Raw genomic sequence first — 16,549 nt, forward strand, 5'->3', positions numbered from 1 at the left:
TCACCCATGGCACGTGGCTCAACCTGCTGCATCCTCGCGGCCTCCAGCACCGCAGCCAGGACAGTCACCGACAGCTCCGCACGGCCCCTCACCGTGTCCCAAAGCCCCCGATGTCCCCGATGTCCCCAAGTGTCACGCACGGTGGGACGGGGTGGCCCAAGCGGTGGCCGCGGCGGCGGCAGAGGGGCGCAGGCTGCCTCTGTGTGGTCTGCAGCCATCTGGATGTACTTACAGCAGTGCTGCAGCAATTGCGAAAAGATCAAAAATCAGCAGGCCAACCTTGATTCCTGTTGCATTTTTGGCATTTTTGAGGACTCGCGGCTAAAACCTGCTGCTGGGGCGAGGGCATTGCCCACACTGCCCCGGGCTGGGCTGCACCGGGCTCGGGGCTGCCCCAGCAAAACCTCAGCACCATCCCAGACTGTGCTGGGCACTCAGGATCTGGCCCTGTTCCTCCTGGGGATACGAGGCTTCCGAGCATCCCTGCCCAGCAGCAAAGCTCCGCTGATTTCCCCGCTGTGCTCACGGGCACCGAGGTGCGCGCGGGGCGGCTGCAGGCACCCGCTGGGCTGCTGGGGAAAGGGACGGGCACCCGGGGTGCAGGTTTCAAAGGGACTTTCCCTCTGTTCCAGCAGAAAGTCGTTACCAGACCCACGCTAATTGCTGAAGCCACGAGCAGCTCCGTGCATCCTGCAGCCCAGCTGCCCCCGGCGTGCTGCTTGCTGCAGCCCGACCCCCGGCGAGCCGGCAGGCTCTGAGTGTGGTTATTGTAAGGGCAGGTCAGGGAAAAAAAAATACCTCTTCACCCCACAGCTGGGAGGAAAGGAGCCCCACCGGGAAAGCAGATTCGGAAGAGCCCCCAGCAGCGATGCTCTCGCCTCACCCAAGAGCAACCCGGCTCCAGCAGCGGGCCCCAGGGCTGGATTTTGGCCCCTCTGCAGGGCGCACGAGGGCACCCGGCTTGTTTTGCTGCGGGGGGAGCCCTGCCTGCCCCCTGCCCGTCCTGGCACGGGATGCGGATGCACCTGGGCCTGCCGGTGCTGCCCTCCACGCGCCCGCACGGCCCCGGCACGCTTGCCGTGCACAAAAGGGGCTCAGAGAGGTGCCAGCCCCGAGCAATTCATCATCGCCTCGGTCCCTATGAAAACGTCGGCCCCGCAGCCTCGCCTGCGCGGCGGGGGGAGGCCGGGGCAGGCGCTGCCAGCCCTGCCAGGGCCGCCTGAATGGTGCAGTCATTAACGGGATCGGGGCTCGCTTGGCTTCTCCCTCGCGCCGTCTGGAAAGGGGCCACCGGCTGGTTTACAACTAAAATAACAAATTATTTCATAGCGGGACGGAGCTGCCGAGAGAGCGCCCAGGCTGGCCGCGGGGCGACGCGCACCGCTCCCACCGGCACGGGGGGCTCGGGGGGTGGAGAGGCAGGGAGGTGGGCACCGGCAGTGGGGACCGACGTGTCCCCAAGGCACTTGTCCCCATCATGGGGACATCACGTCCCCTTTTACTGAGACCCCATCCATGGCGGTGCCCAGTCCCCCCAGCCTTGCACCACGTCTCCAGGGTGTGAGAGGCTCCGCGCGGTGCTGGGGGGCTGCAGCAGCCCCCGGCCCCCCCGAGCTTGGTGCCTGCATCCCGCAGCCCTGCCCCAGCTGTGGCTCTGGGCACAGGCGATGCCCCGGCCCCAGCACGTGGCTTCCTCTGGGAAAGGGAGGTTGTGCAGGGCCCCGGGCTTCCCTTCCCAGGGAATTCAATGGGACAGAGCCCGGGGCCCCCGCTCCAGCGCCCAGCCCTGCCGCAGCTGCTCACGCACTGTCTGGCTCCGCCGCCGGCGCGCTGGGTGCCGCAGGATGCGGCCCCACACCGGCACCCATTGAAAAGGGCCCCGCTCCACCTCCCGGAGGCGACCCGCTGACAGCCCCAACAATAGGGTGGCGGATAAAAATCATAAAGCAACAAGTGCGCTTCCCCGGGCAGCGCCGGCCCCCGCAGCCCCCTCCCTGCTCCTGTGCGGTGGGACCCGACGGAGCCAACGGGGCTGGGAGCACAGCTCTGCTCTGCCCGACCTCGGCGGGTACCAGCACCCCAAAAGCACCTTTGGGTGCTGGTGCTGTGGGGCAGAAGGGACCAGGGAGCACGAGCCGAGCAGCCCGGTGCTGTGCTTTGTGCCTCTGCTCCTCTGTCCAGACCGCCTCGGAGCGTGACCCCCATAAAACGAAGCAGCGGCTGCTCAGAGGATAATAAAACATTATTTTTACCCCTCTTTTACTGCACAGACTTTTCAGCAGCACAAAGGGAGCAGCAAACCTCCTCTCGCACTGATGCTCGCTCACAGGACACTGCCCGCTTCCCATGGGACAGGTCCCCAGCACCCGTGGGGGCGACACGTGGATGGCAGCACCCAGCCTGGCTGCATGGATCCAGCTCACGCCTGCTGCAGGGAGCAGGGATGAGCACCGGGGGGGTGACAGCACCCTTTGGGGACTGTGGGTGCTGCGGATCCCCCCCCGGCCGGGCAGGAGCAGCCCCCCTGGGATGCGGGGTCTCAGCGCGGCGGCCGGCCCCGGCGGCAGATTTACTACCGAGGAGCCAGGGGTGTTTATGGCGGGCTGGAATGCGCGCTCCGAGCACGTGATGAATTTACAACGTGCCAACGAGTGGATTTATTTCTAGCCCACTGTCAGTGAATTAATCACAGCAGCCGAGGAGACCTCTGGAGGCACAGGGCGGGGAGAGGTGGCACCGGGGGCACGGGGGACACGGGGACGGTGCCCGGCTCCGGCTGCGCCAGCCCCGTGGTGCAGAGCAGGGGCGCGGAGCTGCTGCCTCGGGGAGCTGGTTTGAATTAGGTGCAGCTCGGGAAGCCAGGAGAGGAGCGTGCTTCCCAGCTGCTCTCCTGTTCTCGGGTGCTGCCTCTCCCCAGACAGCTGGGTCTCATCTCATCCCCACCTGCCCGAGCTGCCCACCGAGCCCTGTGGGCGCAGCGGCCGTGGGAGTGCTCCAGGAGTGCTCCAACGCCTCCCCCAGAAGCGAGCTGAGCATTAACGTGCTCAGGAAAAAGACATCCTGGAGGGTTTGGTCCCCAGTTCCCATCCCAGCACCACGGGCAAGATCCCTGCCACCACCAGCTCCCATCGCCGTGGGTGAGAGCTCCTCGAGCCCAGCCCCTTGGGAGCGCAGGAGCAGACGCCGCTGGTGCTCACTTGAGTGTCTCATCCCTGGAATTGCGCTAAGCTATTTCGAGCAATATCCTGCGGCAGGATTTGCACGTGCCTGTTTTGAATTTGCTGTGTTTAACAGTGATGTGGGTCACTTCATCCCGTGCTCCCATCCCGCAGCAGGATGCCTGTGCAGGAGGGGACACAGCCCTGCCCTCGGGGACACCGCAGCCAGCTCTGGGGCTGTGTCTGCTGCCCCTGTGACCCCCGCAGCAGCCTGGGGACAGAGACACCTCTTGCTCCTGCTCCTGCACCGTGAGCGGTGCCCAGCCGCCCTCCTCATCCTCCTCCCCCTCAACCCCAGCCACGTTTCCAAAGCCGGCTCTGCTCAGGGCTCCGTGCCCAGGCAGGGATGCTCAGCATCAAGCAGGATTTTCCTCTGGCAGCCCCGTGGGTGCGGACGGACGGGTGGGCACCAGCAGCCCCCAGGGCCCCCTGCACCCCGGGCAGGTCCCGCATCCTGCAGCATCACCCCTCGGGGCTGCTCTGGGGAGAGGTTTCACCTTAGCTCCTCTGTGGCTTTCCATCCAAAGCACCATTTACAAACAGGGGTCCCGGGGCTGCCAGCTCCCACCTGGGCTGGCCCTCTGCAGAAAAGGGAGCCTTGGAAATGTTAGGTGAGTGCAGTTTTTCCATGCATATGTATATAGGAGGGGAGGCGGCTGCCAAAGTAAATACAACCCTTCCCTTTCCAAAAATGTCCTCCAGGAATTGTAAAGGATCCTGGAGCAAGAATTCTGTCTCAGATCCTTTATGCTTTCTATCAGGGGAAGCATATAAACCAGCTTCTTTTTAGCTCTAGCAAAGTCAACGTGCTGAGAGTGTTTTTTTTATGACATGCACCAAAGGCGCTGGGAGCCGGAGCCACGGCCATGTGTACCCCGGGCAGGGCTTACGCAGAAAAACAATCCCAGTAAAGCGCTTTATAGCCACTGAGGAATGTGGAACCTCCACCAGCCCGGCCGAAGCTTGCAAGGCTAATTGCTTTGGGATTTACTCTTTGGGGGGGTTGAGTCTCCGTGGTTGCTGCCTCCGAGGGTCCCAGCTGCCCTTGCGGTTCATTAGGATGCTGAGCGGGGAACTGTAGATGCTTTTAGGAGAGCTGCAGCCTTTGTGGGGTAAGGGAAGGAGCCCTGCGGTTCCCTGCCTTCTCCCCTTACAGCCCCGGGGCTGAACCTCCGGGGGCAGGGGCACCGGGGATGCTCCTGGAGGACGAAGCGTCCTCGTGCCCAGCCCGGGGCACGCAGCCTCAGCCTCCTCCCGGGGCACGGGCTGTGGTTTGCAGCTCGCAGCGGCTCCCCTGAGCCCCCCCGCTGCTCCCGGGTGCTGTGCCCGCGCCGAGCGCCTGCCCCGGCCCGGCTGGCAGCCGTGTTTTTCTTTGCTGATCTTCCCTCGCTCGTTTAAGTGACTTTGGAAAATGGGATTTTGGCTCTTAAATCGTTCAGGGGCTTTTGAAAATTTGACTCTAAATACTTTCCGAAGTGCATTTGTATGAAGTAATTCTCTCCAACCTCCCACAGTGGTAGTCAGATTGCATTTAATCCATCACTGAATGTTCCCGAAGGCTGGGATCTGGCACCACGCTCCACACGGAGCCGCGGCTCGCCCCGCGCCGGGCCGGCACCGAGCTCGCTCCCCGCGCCTGCTCCCACCCGGGGCTGCTCCCACCTGCTCCAGGACCCTCCGGGACCACGCGCCCTGCTCCTCCGACCGGGGGCAAGGGGCAGCGGGGGGCACGATGCTGCGGGCTCAGCCTGCGTGGCCCCATGTCGCAGCATCACCTGCGCGATGCCACGGGGTCCCTGGGTCCCCGTTGCAACCCAACCCAAGCAACCCAAGGTGCATGCGACCCTCAGGGCTCGGTGTCACCTGCCGTGGGGACACTGCGGAGCGGTGACCAGCATGGCCAAGGATTCCGGGCGGGCAGGAACGCTCCCGGCCCCCCCCCCCCCCGCAAGGCACGTGGCCCCCTCCCGCACGCGCTGCAGCTTTTCCTGTCAGGCACCGAAGGGCTTGTTTTCAGAGCACAATTATCCAGCCTGTGGAAACATGGAAATGATATTCCAACGCGCAGGGCTGATTTGATTATGTCCGTGACCCACCGAAATTAAGTTAAGGCTTTTTTCAGCCCTAGATTGAATTATTTCTCCCCCTGCTCTCTCGCTCTTTCTGTGCGGAGCAGCGGGAATGGCTGGGACATGCCTCTGGTGGGGCAGCAAACCCCGGGGCCCCGTGAGACATCCCCTGGGTGCAGCAGAGTGCCGGGCACCCAAATCTGGGTGCTGCCACTGTGCCGGAGCCCTCGCCGGCCTGGAGAGCCCGGTGCAGGTCTTCAGCACGGAGCCTTTCACCCTCCTGGGAGGCCGGGGCCACCGCAGAGCCCTGGCACGGCAGGCGGGCGCTGAGCTGCCAAAGGTCAAGGACAGCAGAGCCGCTAAATCCCGCGCTAAGCCCGGCTTCCTTCTCCCACCGGGGAGCAGCGCCGTCGGCAGCCGCTCGGCGCGGCCGTGCCCGGCTCTGCGCTGCTGCGGCCTGGACTGAGCCGTGGGAGCCCCGTCCTGGTGCTGAGCCACGTCCTGGGGCTGCAGTGGCCACGCTCGACCCCGGTGCCCTGCGTGCGCCCTTGGGGATGGCACCGTGGGGACACTGCTGAGCAAAGAGCGAGTGTCCCTGGTGCTCCGGTGATGATGGGTGGAGGGAAGAAGGAGGTGAATGGCAGGATGGAGCAGGGCAGCACGGTCAGGATGGCACAGGCAGGATGGCATGGACACAATGGCACAGTCAGGATGGCATGGACAGGATGGCATGGGCAGGACGGCACAGGCAGGACAGCATGGGCAGGATGGCACGGTCAGGGCAGCACGGTCAGGATGGCACGGTCAGGATGGCATGGGCAGGATGGCACAGGGCAGGATGGCATGGGCAGGATGGCACAGGGCAGGATGGCACAGGACAGCATGTTTAAGGCAGCACGACTTGGCACCAGGCTGCAGCCCAGCGAAGGGGCAGGAGAGAGGGTGCAGGGGGAGCGAGCGCGGGGGCGATGACAGGCGGGAGAGGCAGGCACCAAGCGGGGCTGCGGCCGGTGGTTCGCTCTGTGGGACAGAGGAATGTCTGTGCTGCTAAGGAGTCTGTTTGGAGAGGAAATGCTTCGCCAGTGAGAGCTCCGGTTAAACAAGGCCGGTTCGTTTCTGCGAGAGCTCCCGGGCCGGTGGAGGCCTCTCTGTGCTATGCCTCGGCCCCCAGCATGGGGTCTGCAGCGGGGACGGGATGGAGGCAGCACGGGGCAGGGGCAGCCGTGTGCGAGGCGAACCACAGCGCTGGGAAGAGGCAGCCCAGGGCCAACAGGGTGGCTCCTGGTAGCCGCCCCATTGGGGCCACGGCCCCAGGCAGCAGGTGAGGGCTCAGCCATGGCCAGGAGCAGCCCCCAAGCTGCTCGCCGTGTCCTGGGGATGGGACCCGCAGTGGGGCAGAGCCTGCTCAGGGCACGGAGGGGTTCCCAGCTCTGTTCCCATCACCCTGAGCTCGCCCCAAGCCTGGGCACGGCTCACAGGGAGGCAACGCAGCAGCAGGGGCTGTGGCAAGGGCAGCTTCTGCCCTCCTCATCCAGTCCTGCAAACCCCCAGATTGTGATAATTACAGCCGTGGTTGATCCCTCCTGCTCTGCCCCACCAGGGCCGTGCTGAGCGGCACCAGCTGTGTCTCACCCAAAGCCCAGCACCTCTCCAGCACCCCACGGACAGCCCAGCACCCCTGCGCCCACCCAGCCCCATCCAGGCCAGAGCACATCAGCATTCCTGGGAGCAGGGTCTGGTCCCGCGGCGGCCGCGATCCGGGGGAAGGCATTGAGGGGGGATTAGCTGTCTGATGCTCCCCCTTGCTCAGGCGCTTAATACGGAAAACAAACACCCTTGTGCGCCCCGATCCAGACGGGTTTTCTCCATGCCCGTTGCCTGGGCGACCCTAATCTGCCTCCTTGGGCACACCGGGGGCCTGCGCCCCCGGGTCTGCACCCCACGGGCAGGACACGGGAGGGTTCCTGGTCCCCAGCAGCTGCAGTGGTGGCCTGTGCCAGGGACACTGTGACACCTCCGCCTCGGGAAGGGGCAGCACGTGGTGGCTGGGAAGGGCAGGAGGTGGGACCGGGGCTCCCCATTGGATGGGTACACGATGCAGAACCGTGCCGAGCTGAGGGGCAGCAGCGCCCGGCTGCGTGCTGTGGGATTTTTGGGGTGGTGATGTCCCTGCACCACAGCAAAGGAGGGAAAACGCTTACAGCTCACACTGGCCCTGTGCCCACAAAAGGTTGTTCTGGGGCAATGTGGGGGCTGCTCCAGCCCCTGGCTGCAAGGCAGGCCAAGGAGGGGAAGAGGACTGAGCCCCAACATCCCCAGGCAGCCTTGGAGGCAGGTAGCGCCCAGCCTGGGGCTGGGGGATCTGCAGATGGAGGGAGCTCATTTTCCACCACCAGGGTCACTATTTCCAGCACCAGCATCCCCGGGGCACTGCACCCAGCGAGGGTTTGGGGTGCGAGCAGTGCCGGTGGAGCATCGAGGAGCCAAGTGCCCCGGCACGGTGTGGACAGCGTGCAGGGGGCTGGCTGGGAGGGGGGGGGGCTGCACTTCGTTATTTTGCATGTAGTCGCTGTAGATGATTGGGGAAGGGAGGAACAATCCTGGGCTGGAATTAAAAATAAAAATAGAAAAAGAAATTTAAAAAGAAAAAAAAAAGAAAGAAAAAGGAAAGAAAAAAATAAAAAAAAAAGAAAAAAAATATTTTTTTTTTTGAAAAGAGAAAAGAGGGAAGGAAAAGGCTCCGCAGCCAACCCAGCCCGGCCCAGCCGGCTGCGAGCCGCCCCCTCGCCCCCTCCCCCGGTCCCGCACGCCCCGCTCCGCCCCGCTCCGCGCCCCCCGCGCCGCCCCGCGCCCGCCGCCAGAGCGGCCCCGGCCCCGTCCCGGCCCCGTCCCGCCCGGGGCAGGCAGCGCGGCTCGGCTCGGCTCGGCTCGGCTCGGCTCGGCTGCGCCTCCAGCCCCCGCTGCGAGCCTCGGGAGAGCCCCGGCCAAGGTAAGGGCGCGCTGCGGCCCCCAGCCCGCCCCGCTCACCTGGCTGCGGGCAGATGGGGCTGGGGGCTCGGGGGGACCCCATCACCGGACCCTGTAAATCCCGTGGCTTTTCCCCGCGCGGAGCGGAGCGGTCCTCCTTGCAGCCCTCTCCTCGCCTGCATGCTTTTAGTTCTTTATTTTTCCCTTTTGTCATCCCTTCTTTCCCCTGGCCCACTTTATTCGCCTGCCTCCTGCGCCCCGAGGACCCGCCGCGCGCCATCGACCGCGGGGGGACCCAACCGGACCCCGCCGCTGCCCGGCCCCAACTTTCGGACCTTTCTATCCCCTGCTGCAAAACGCCCTGCTGGGAACAAAAAGTGTTTGGGGGAAAGCTCTGCGACCTTTGGGGTTGCCGCCGGCTGCACCTCGGTGCCGCGATGCCCTTGCCCCGTGGGTGCCCATCCCTGGCAGACCTCAGCACCCAAGGGCTCCCGGGTACCGGCAGCACCGGGGCAGGTCGCGGCAGCTCGTTCCCAAACACCTTGGCAAGCACAAGGTGCTTATTTTATTTGATTTTTTTTTTCTTTTTTAAGAGTGTTGCTGTTAATTGGCTCCCGATCCTACCGAGCTCCCCGGCTCCGAGCAGTCCCGGTGAGGCACGGCAGGTCCCCCCCCGTGCGTTAGCCCCAGGCGAGGCAATAACCCGCCGGAGCTATTTTCTCATCTATGGGCAGCTTTGCTATAAGGAACATGTTTAATAAATCATAAGGCCGGTGAATTCCTGGGATTTTTATTGCTTCTGTAAAAATGCAGTTTTGATCTGTCTGCGAGGGACACTGGGAAACAAAGCTGCTCCTTTCGGGGGCCGGATCCGGCGAATTTAGGACAGGGACCTGGCAGCGGGTTGGGGGCTGTGGGCCCCCCCTGTGCGGGGCAGCACCCCACCCCTGAGGCTCACTGTGGTTTTCTGCCTCTGCCCCATCTCTCAGAGGGGCTGAATATTACAGGCGGGGGACACGAGCACCCGTGAGACCCCCGCCGGCCCCTGCTCAGCTCCCGTGTGCCGCCGGGGCTGGGGGAGCCGACGCGCGCACGGAGCGAAGGCGGCGATGCCAGGGGAAATCGCGCAGCTAGAAACCCAGCCAGGCTGCGGCCGGGCTTCGAATTACATTTTTCCTCCTCGCCCTATTGCCTGGGGGCAAGAGAAGCAGCGAAAACAAAAGTGCTCCAAAAACCCGAGAGAGATCCTTACAGGAAGGATCGCCCCGTTTCCAGCGGGCAGCCTGCCCGCCTTCCCGCACCCCGCAGCCCCGCCAGAGCTCGGCCGCGCGGGGCTGCCGCACAGCAGGGCGTGGATTTCCTAACGCGCTGGGGCAGAGGAATGAAAATCAAGAAGTTTTCTTCCTCAGCTCGTTCCAGACTGCGCGCTGGGGTGCTGAGCTGCGGCTTGAAGGGCACCCCGAGGTCTGAACCCGAGAGCTGTCAGGAGCTTGGGAAGCGCACGGTGCCAGGGTGCGGGGTTAGGACTGTAAGAGGTGCTCGGAGGCGCCCAGCTCTGTCCCGCTGGCTCGAGCTGAAGGAATCCCCGTGGGATGCCACCGCCGAGCAGCACTTTGGTGACCCAGCGTTGTGCTCGTTTCCTGCCGTGCCCTTTGTTTCAGGCTGCGCAGAGCCCGGCTGCGGCGGCGGAGGCAGGGGAGTGAGCTTCGCTTTGTACGGGGAAGCGTTTAAACCCTTCGCCCTGATTCATATGTTCCATTCATATGAAACACAGTCGCGCGGAGTGTGAATGGGGACTGCTGGGGGATTTTTACGGCAATAAGCCCTAGAAGTGTCAAAAGTTATTCACACCTTGGTGAAATCAAGGATATTTCTGTCCGGGGCTCTTGGCAGGGGCTCAGCACAGCTCGCGTTGTGTCGGGTTTTCGGTTTCCCATTTGGATACTGGGGCGGGGGGAGCGCTACAGCGGCCGTCTCACCCCGACGTCCCGGTGCCGTAAGCGTCTCGGCACCCAGGGGGGCCGTGGGGCTGTGTTGGGGGGCGCATGCAGCCCCCCAGCCCCACGGGGGGGTCCAGCTGCTGCAAGGCAGCGGGTGCTTCCGTGGGGCACGAGCCCAGCGTTGGCCAGCGAAGGGTGAGCCCCCCTGCCTCGCAGGAACCGCAGCAACAATTCAGCAGCCTGGCGTGAGCACGCTGCCCACCCCGGGGCTGCTCCGCGCCCGCTGCGCTCGGCTCAACGTTGAGAAATCCCTTCCCCTCCTGGGCCCTTTGGGGGGGGGGCAGCTGGGCTGGTACCGATGGCGAAAGTGTCTTGGGGTCAGGCATGTCCCTGGGGGCGTTGGCATGCTCCAGGGGAGCTGCCAAGTCCATGCTGGGGAGCGTCGGTTTGGGAGGTAATAAGGGGAAAAAGCCGCTCGGGCACGGCCCCGCTGCCAGGATGCGCCCCAGGTGCGGGGCCGGTGCCCGCGGGGTGCTCTTGCCTCCAGCAGCCGCTCCACGCAGCGCTTCTGGGCTGCTTCGAGCTGCTGTAAATCCTCTCTGAAGGAACCGGGAAGACAGTTTTATGGCTGCTGGGGAGGAAGATTAGCAGGGTGTTGTTTTCAGAGCTGATCCATCACGGGACGCGGGCGCCGCGTGGTGCATCCGCGCGCTCGGCTGCTCGTGGGGGGCGCAGAGATTCCTGCGAAGGGTGAGATAACGATGCCTGCTTTTAATGCTCCGACTCGTCTCGGGGTCTTGGGGTGATAAAACCACCTTGGCTGGGCCCCCACGTCCCCCTGGTGCCCGTGCTGCAGCCGGGCTCCCCACGAGCCGTGCGGCGAGGGCAGCGTGGCAGTGACAGCACGTTGGGCAGGGCCACCTGCGAAACGCATTAACCCCGGTGGAAGGGGCGTGCAGGGCCCTTCCCTTCCCCTTTCTCACACACCCCCTCTGTCATTCTCTCATATTTCAACTTGTCCGCAGCTCGGGAAGCGGCAGAGTTTCCATTCCCTTGCGCTACAGAAAACGTCTGTGACAACAAAACCGAGGAGCTCGGCAGGGGGAGGGATGAAGAGACGCCGAATTTCACTCGGTTTCCCCCAGGTGCTCCCCCTGAGCAATTCCCTTTGGAGAGGTGCAGACCCTGGGGCTCCCCACAGCCTGCCCGGTGCCCCGTGCGCTCGCTCGCCAGCTAATTACAGAGGCCAATTAACTGCCCGGCTGCAGGGCCAGCCTCCCTGCCCCTCTGCGGTTGCTCTCCCCTGGGTGTTTTGGGGAGAGGACTGGGTGCTGCTGGCAGCCCCCCAGCTGCATCCTGCAGAAATCCCGTGGGACCGGAGCCCCCTGGGGCTGCAGGCGATGCCAGGGCCGTCGCCCCACACTCTCCTCCCTCCTGCTGGGCTCAGCCCAGTGCCGCTGGCCCCACGGGACGGCTCAGGCGCTGCCGGACACCACGAGCTGCTTTCCCTTTTCCCCTCATCACCATTGTTGTTCTTGAGTCCCATCCCGGTGTGTCTGGCCTCCTCCCCGGGACTGTCTGGTCTCTGCGCAACCCTGAGCATCATCTACGGGCTACAACGTGGTGAGATGAAACCCCACTGCCAAGGGGGGGCCTTCTCGCCCGGCCAGATTTCAGCGTGCCACCCGAATGTCTGCTTGGGGCCGCGGCCGGCAGCAGAGGCCAGGTCGGGTGGCCAGGTCGGGTGCTGTGCTGCACAGCCCCAGCTCACCTGAGTGCGTCCTGTGGCTCCTCGGGAGATGCTGCAGGATCCCGACCCTTCACCATGCCCACGTCCTGCCCCAAACCCTCTGTGATCCCTCCAGACCCGCCCCCCCGGCACCCTGCCGTGGCCAGATCCTGCTCCCTCCCTGGGGACCTGCTCCCGAGCACCGCAGGCAGGAGCTGGGGGTTGTTAGAAGAGGGACAAGGGAAAAAAGGAGCCCAAAAGCAGCTGCGTGAGGTTCTCTCCTGTACCCTCAACCCAGCTGCAGAGCGCAGCTCTGGCCTCCTGTGGCCCCGGTGTCATCCGAGTTCAGGCGGCAGAGCTGCGGATCACAGGCAGGAGCCGCAGCCAAGATCCCCGGCTGCTCTGCAGCAGCTCTCGTCTCCGCGGCCTTCCCTGGGGCTGAGCCTGTCCCTCTGTCCCATCTGGAGATGTTTGTCCTTAGAGACTCTCTGGGGCGCCTCTGCGCAGGACAGGGCTTGGCAAGAAATGACTGGGGAGGAGGAAAATCATCTCCATGTCCACCTGCGGCTCTGTACGGGCAGCGAGGGGGCAGACAGAGAGGCGGAGGCCGGGGCTTTCCCAGCTTGGATATTTTGCACCAAAGACCCGAGTCCTGAGCATTGAGGTTCAGCACTCTCAGCCCCCAGCAAGCACTGTCTTCCCTGGGCAGGATGTGGCCCCAGGAATCCCCCCCAAAACCAGCAGAGTTCTGCAAACCATCCCCAAGCCCGGGCAGCCCAGAAAGCCCCGATCGCTGGGATCTCGCCGCTCTCTTTTCCTCCCATGCAGATCTCCCTGGCCATTGCTGAGAGCCTCGTTATTGTTCTTGCAGAGGGTTTTGTTTCACTGCTGCCTTCCAAGTTCCCAGGGATCTAAATTGTAAAGAAGGGGTCTTGTAAAGAGCCCCGTCCAGATGAATGAGATGATACTGCTGGTATCGAGATGAGATCTGTCCCCATCTTTATCCGCAGACAATGCAGCAGTGGGAGCAAACAAGGATACAGCCTTTCTTCTGGGGCACATTAGCTAAATCAGAGCCTCCTCTTTGTTTTGCTCTGAAACCTAAGCCCCTGCAGCCAGACCACCTTGTGCTTGCAGCGCCCGGCTCTCCGCAGCCGTGGGGGAATTCATCCCATTCTCTGCCACGTCCCGGTGCCCAAGCTGCGGGCAGGGCAGGTGTCTTTGGCTCTTTGGGTTTAGAGGGGGGATTTCTTTTCTGCTCCTGCTGCTGCGTGCGTCCTTTGTGCACCCACAGGTCTCCGTGCCGCTCGGGGTGCTGCTGGCCAAGGGGGCACGAGCTGCAGGAGGTGGAGGCTGCCCTGTCTGTAAGGACAGCCAGCGTCGGGGCAGCGGGGGCGGCAGGGGCAGCTCTGTGCACAAGGCTTGCCGCGGTGCCCGAAGCCTGCGGCCGCTTCACCTGCTTTCCCATTTCCTTACAAGTCCTACAATTCAGCCCGGGTTTGTTTTAAGAAGTTACCGGAGGCTGAGAGAGCCTGGGACTGATTTATGGCTTCCCATCAAAATCGTGTGGTTTCACCACGGCGCTTGGAAGCCTTGGCTGCACTTTTTTTTTTTTTTTTTGCTTTCGAGACGTTGGCTCTGCTCCAGGCTCGGCTCCTCGGGGTGAGAGCACGGGTGCAGGGGGAGCACCAGGTTGGCAGCGTTCGGGTGTCGTGGGGGAGCTGCACCTCGCCGTGGGGAGAAGATTTAATGTCAGGACCACACAGCCGTCATTTTCAGGGGAGTGCTGATAAGGCGAGGGGAGGCTTGGCACAGCAGGGAGCTGCAGAGCTTCCTTTGCATTCCTCGTAGCTTTAATTTCAACATCGGCCACTTATCACCCTCGCATCCTGCTAACGTTTAAGTGGCTCGGTGTCAGCAGCTCCCAGCAAGCTCTCCCGTCCCATTTTTGTGCCCCGGGGAGGCCGTGCAAGATCTGCTGGGCTCCTCCGTGCCCTGCTCCCACAGCCACAGGCTGAGCCGCCGGTACCCGCCGAGGTTAAGTATGTGGGCTTTTGCCAGATAAGCATATTTTCAGCCTCAAACATGCACTGTCAATGACTTCAGAAAGGTATTATTCAGCTGTTGCAGTGCTCTGTAAGCCAGCCAGCCGGCGCAGGGAAACAAGCCTACTTTTATTGCTGTTTCTTCGTATTTCCTGATAGTGCCACTCTGGCACTCGAAAGCCATGGGTCAGATCCCCGCAGATTTGGGTTAGGATTACAGCAGCGATACCTTTGTCTTCCTTTTGCCATTAATTCCAGACCCTTTGGGCCCCAGCGGGGTCTCACTGATAACCTCACCCCGAAACCTCACCGTCCTGTGCGCCAGCCCGGGCGCAGGAGCCGACCACGGCGCTGCTCGGAGCGGGCACGGGCACCTCGGGCACACGGAGGGCACCGGGGTCCTGGAGCCCCGCAATGGCCACGTGCCCGCAGAGCTCTGGGTGTCATGCTGGGGGAGTTCTGGCTTCGTGGACGGAGGGAAATAGTGCTCTGCATCACCCAAGTGGCAGGGTCAGGGCGGCGATGTGCAGGGGCCGTGCCGCACCGAGCATCCCCTGGCAGAGGTGGTGCAGAGCGGTTTCGGGTCTTGGGGGCCTTCGCGGTTTTGATTATTTATGTTGTAAAGATGAAGGGGAGAACCAGGCGTCTTCGCATAACATCCCCTGTCTGCATCCAAAGGAAGCTGGGGGGGGCTTTTTTTGCTTTTTTTGTTACCATTTCCCCCGCCAAGGCGGGGCGGCGCTGAGCACCGGGAGTGCCTCGCCGGGGTCCCGCACCCTGCTCCTTCCTTCCTGCCGCCTCCGCAGAGATGTCTGCACCACAGCCAGCCCCAGGCCGTGCCAAACGCCGTGCCAGCCAGCACCGCTGCCCCGGGTGCGCTCAGCGCTGCTCAGTGCTTCCTCCTGTGCCCGTTGCCGTTAAGCCTCCTCGGCGTTGTTTCTCCAAGACCATGTGTGATGTTAGTGCTGAATGTAAACTATGAGCTCAGATGAGACCCCAGAGCCCCTCCAAGCACTTATAAGCGGAGCTATACAATGAGTTTGTAATTATTTTATACTGAGCCGGGTATTTTCCTCCCCCGGGGGAAGGCCAGTGCAGCGTATAAGCGCGGGCCCGTGCCAAACCGTGCCCAGGCAGCGCTTTTATGAAATGTTGGGCTCCTAAGAATTAATTTCATTTGAAACATTCTTTTCGTTTTTCATAAAGCACAGCAAATCCGCGGTGCTTACGGCAGGAATGCACCGAGCGCTGCCGGGCAGACACGAATTCCCCACGGTGCACGGACGGGGCGGGGGCTTCCCCGGGTACCGACAGCGCTGCGAGCCCCTGCCCCCCCCTGTGCCCGAGCATCCCCCAGGGAGCAGGGGTGATGCTGGACCGTCCCGCAGCCAGCCGTGCCCACGCAAGCGGGTGGTGCTGAGCAGGAAAAGGGCACGGCTGCCAGCTCTCAAAAACCACAGATTTTTTTCATTTTTTCCCCCCTGACACATCCAGATTTTGTCATTTTGCCCGGCAGTCGCATCCCCTCCGCGGGGGCGGCTTTGCCCTCTGTGACCATCCGTCCCTTCCCGGGGTCTGGGGGGAAGCTGACGGCTGTCTCCTCCCGTCTGACATTTGCAGGGCCGTGGGAGGAGCGGGCTGCTTGTCCCCAAAGGTCAGGGAAATGCCAGCGAGGCCGCCCCGTGGGTGAGCGCCAGGCGCGAGGACAGCGGCTGCCTGCTTGCTGCTGGGCTGCGGCATCCTGCCTGGCTGGGAAAGGTCCTGGTAAACGGCCTGCTGAGTCCTCTGGCTGCTGGGGCCTGAGCCTGGGGGTGAAAATGAAGTGGACTTGCTCAGGTGGCCGGTTGCAAGGACTTGAAGTGGGTTTTGGGGCTGGAGTAGTGAAATGAAGGGCTCTCGGTGCTGGAGAGCCAGCAGCAAGGGAAGCGCTGCGGGAGGAATAAATCCGCATCCATCTCATCGCTGGACGCACAGGGGCAGCTCAGCACCGGTGAGACCCCTCTGGGCCCAGCACTGACGGGGTTTTGCTCCCTGGGGTCAGGTCCCGGAGGGAAGCAGAGCCCAGACCCCGTTACCCTGGGTGCTGCCCTGCTCCGCCAGCATCCCCAGCAGGAGCCTGGAGCCGGGCTGGGAGCGCGCCTGGGAGCTCGCTGGCTCACACATCTTCCCCTCTCACCTGGCTGACGTGCGCCAAACCTGCCTTAAAGAGCTGATTGTGGTGGATAAGAGGAGGATTAGAGGGTTTAGCAGGTGTCAGGCCTCATATTTCACTATGATGGAGGGGTGTTTGTGGCTTGCTCTTCCCTGCTCCTGTCTGAGCCCTGCCGGAGCTGGGGCTGCCCTTTCCTTCTAAGTATTTAATGCTAATGTGGGGTAAATGTGAGATTTGGGGGGGCTGCAATACAGCAGGGTGAGCTGGCAGCAGCGAGTGGGCAATCTGGCCCAGCCGGGTGGCCGCATGCCTGCATCCTGCTGCCAGGACAGCTGCATCCCTCTGAGCCCAACGGGCTCCATCCCATCCACACCCCTTCCCTTCCCATCCACACCCCTTCCCTTCCCTTCCCTTCCCTTCCCTTCCCTT

General features: G+C 63.2%; 1 protein-coding gene across 1 annotated transcript in view; it reads left to right on the top strand.

Annotated features, from left to right (window-relative positions):
- The first annotated feature begins 8,111 nt into the window (after positions 1-8,111).
- The window catches only part of COL8A2 (collagen type VIII alpha 2 chain), a 33,419-nt gene continuing 24,981 nt past the window's right edge, over positions 8,112-16,549 (top strand). Inside the window, exon 1 of the mRNA XM_083810446.1 lies at positions 8,112-8,276. The gene's annotated coding sequence lies outside the window, so the exon portion shown is untranslated. The remainder of the gene's footprint in view (positions 8,277-16,549) is intronic.

The sequence above is a fragment of the Anser anser genome (assembly GCF_964211835.1).
Source record: "Anser anser genome assembly, chromosome: 24".
NCBI classification, from domain to species: Eukaryota; Metazoa; Chordata; class Aves; order Anseriformes; family Anatidae; genus Anser; species Anser anser.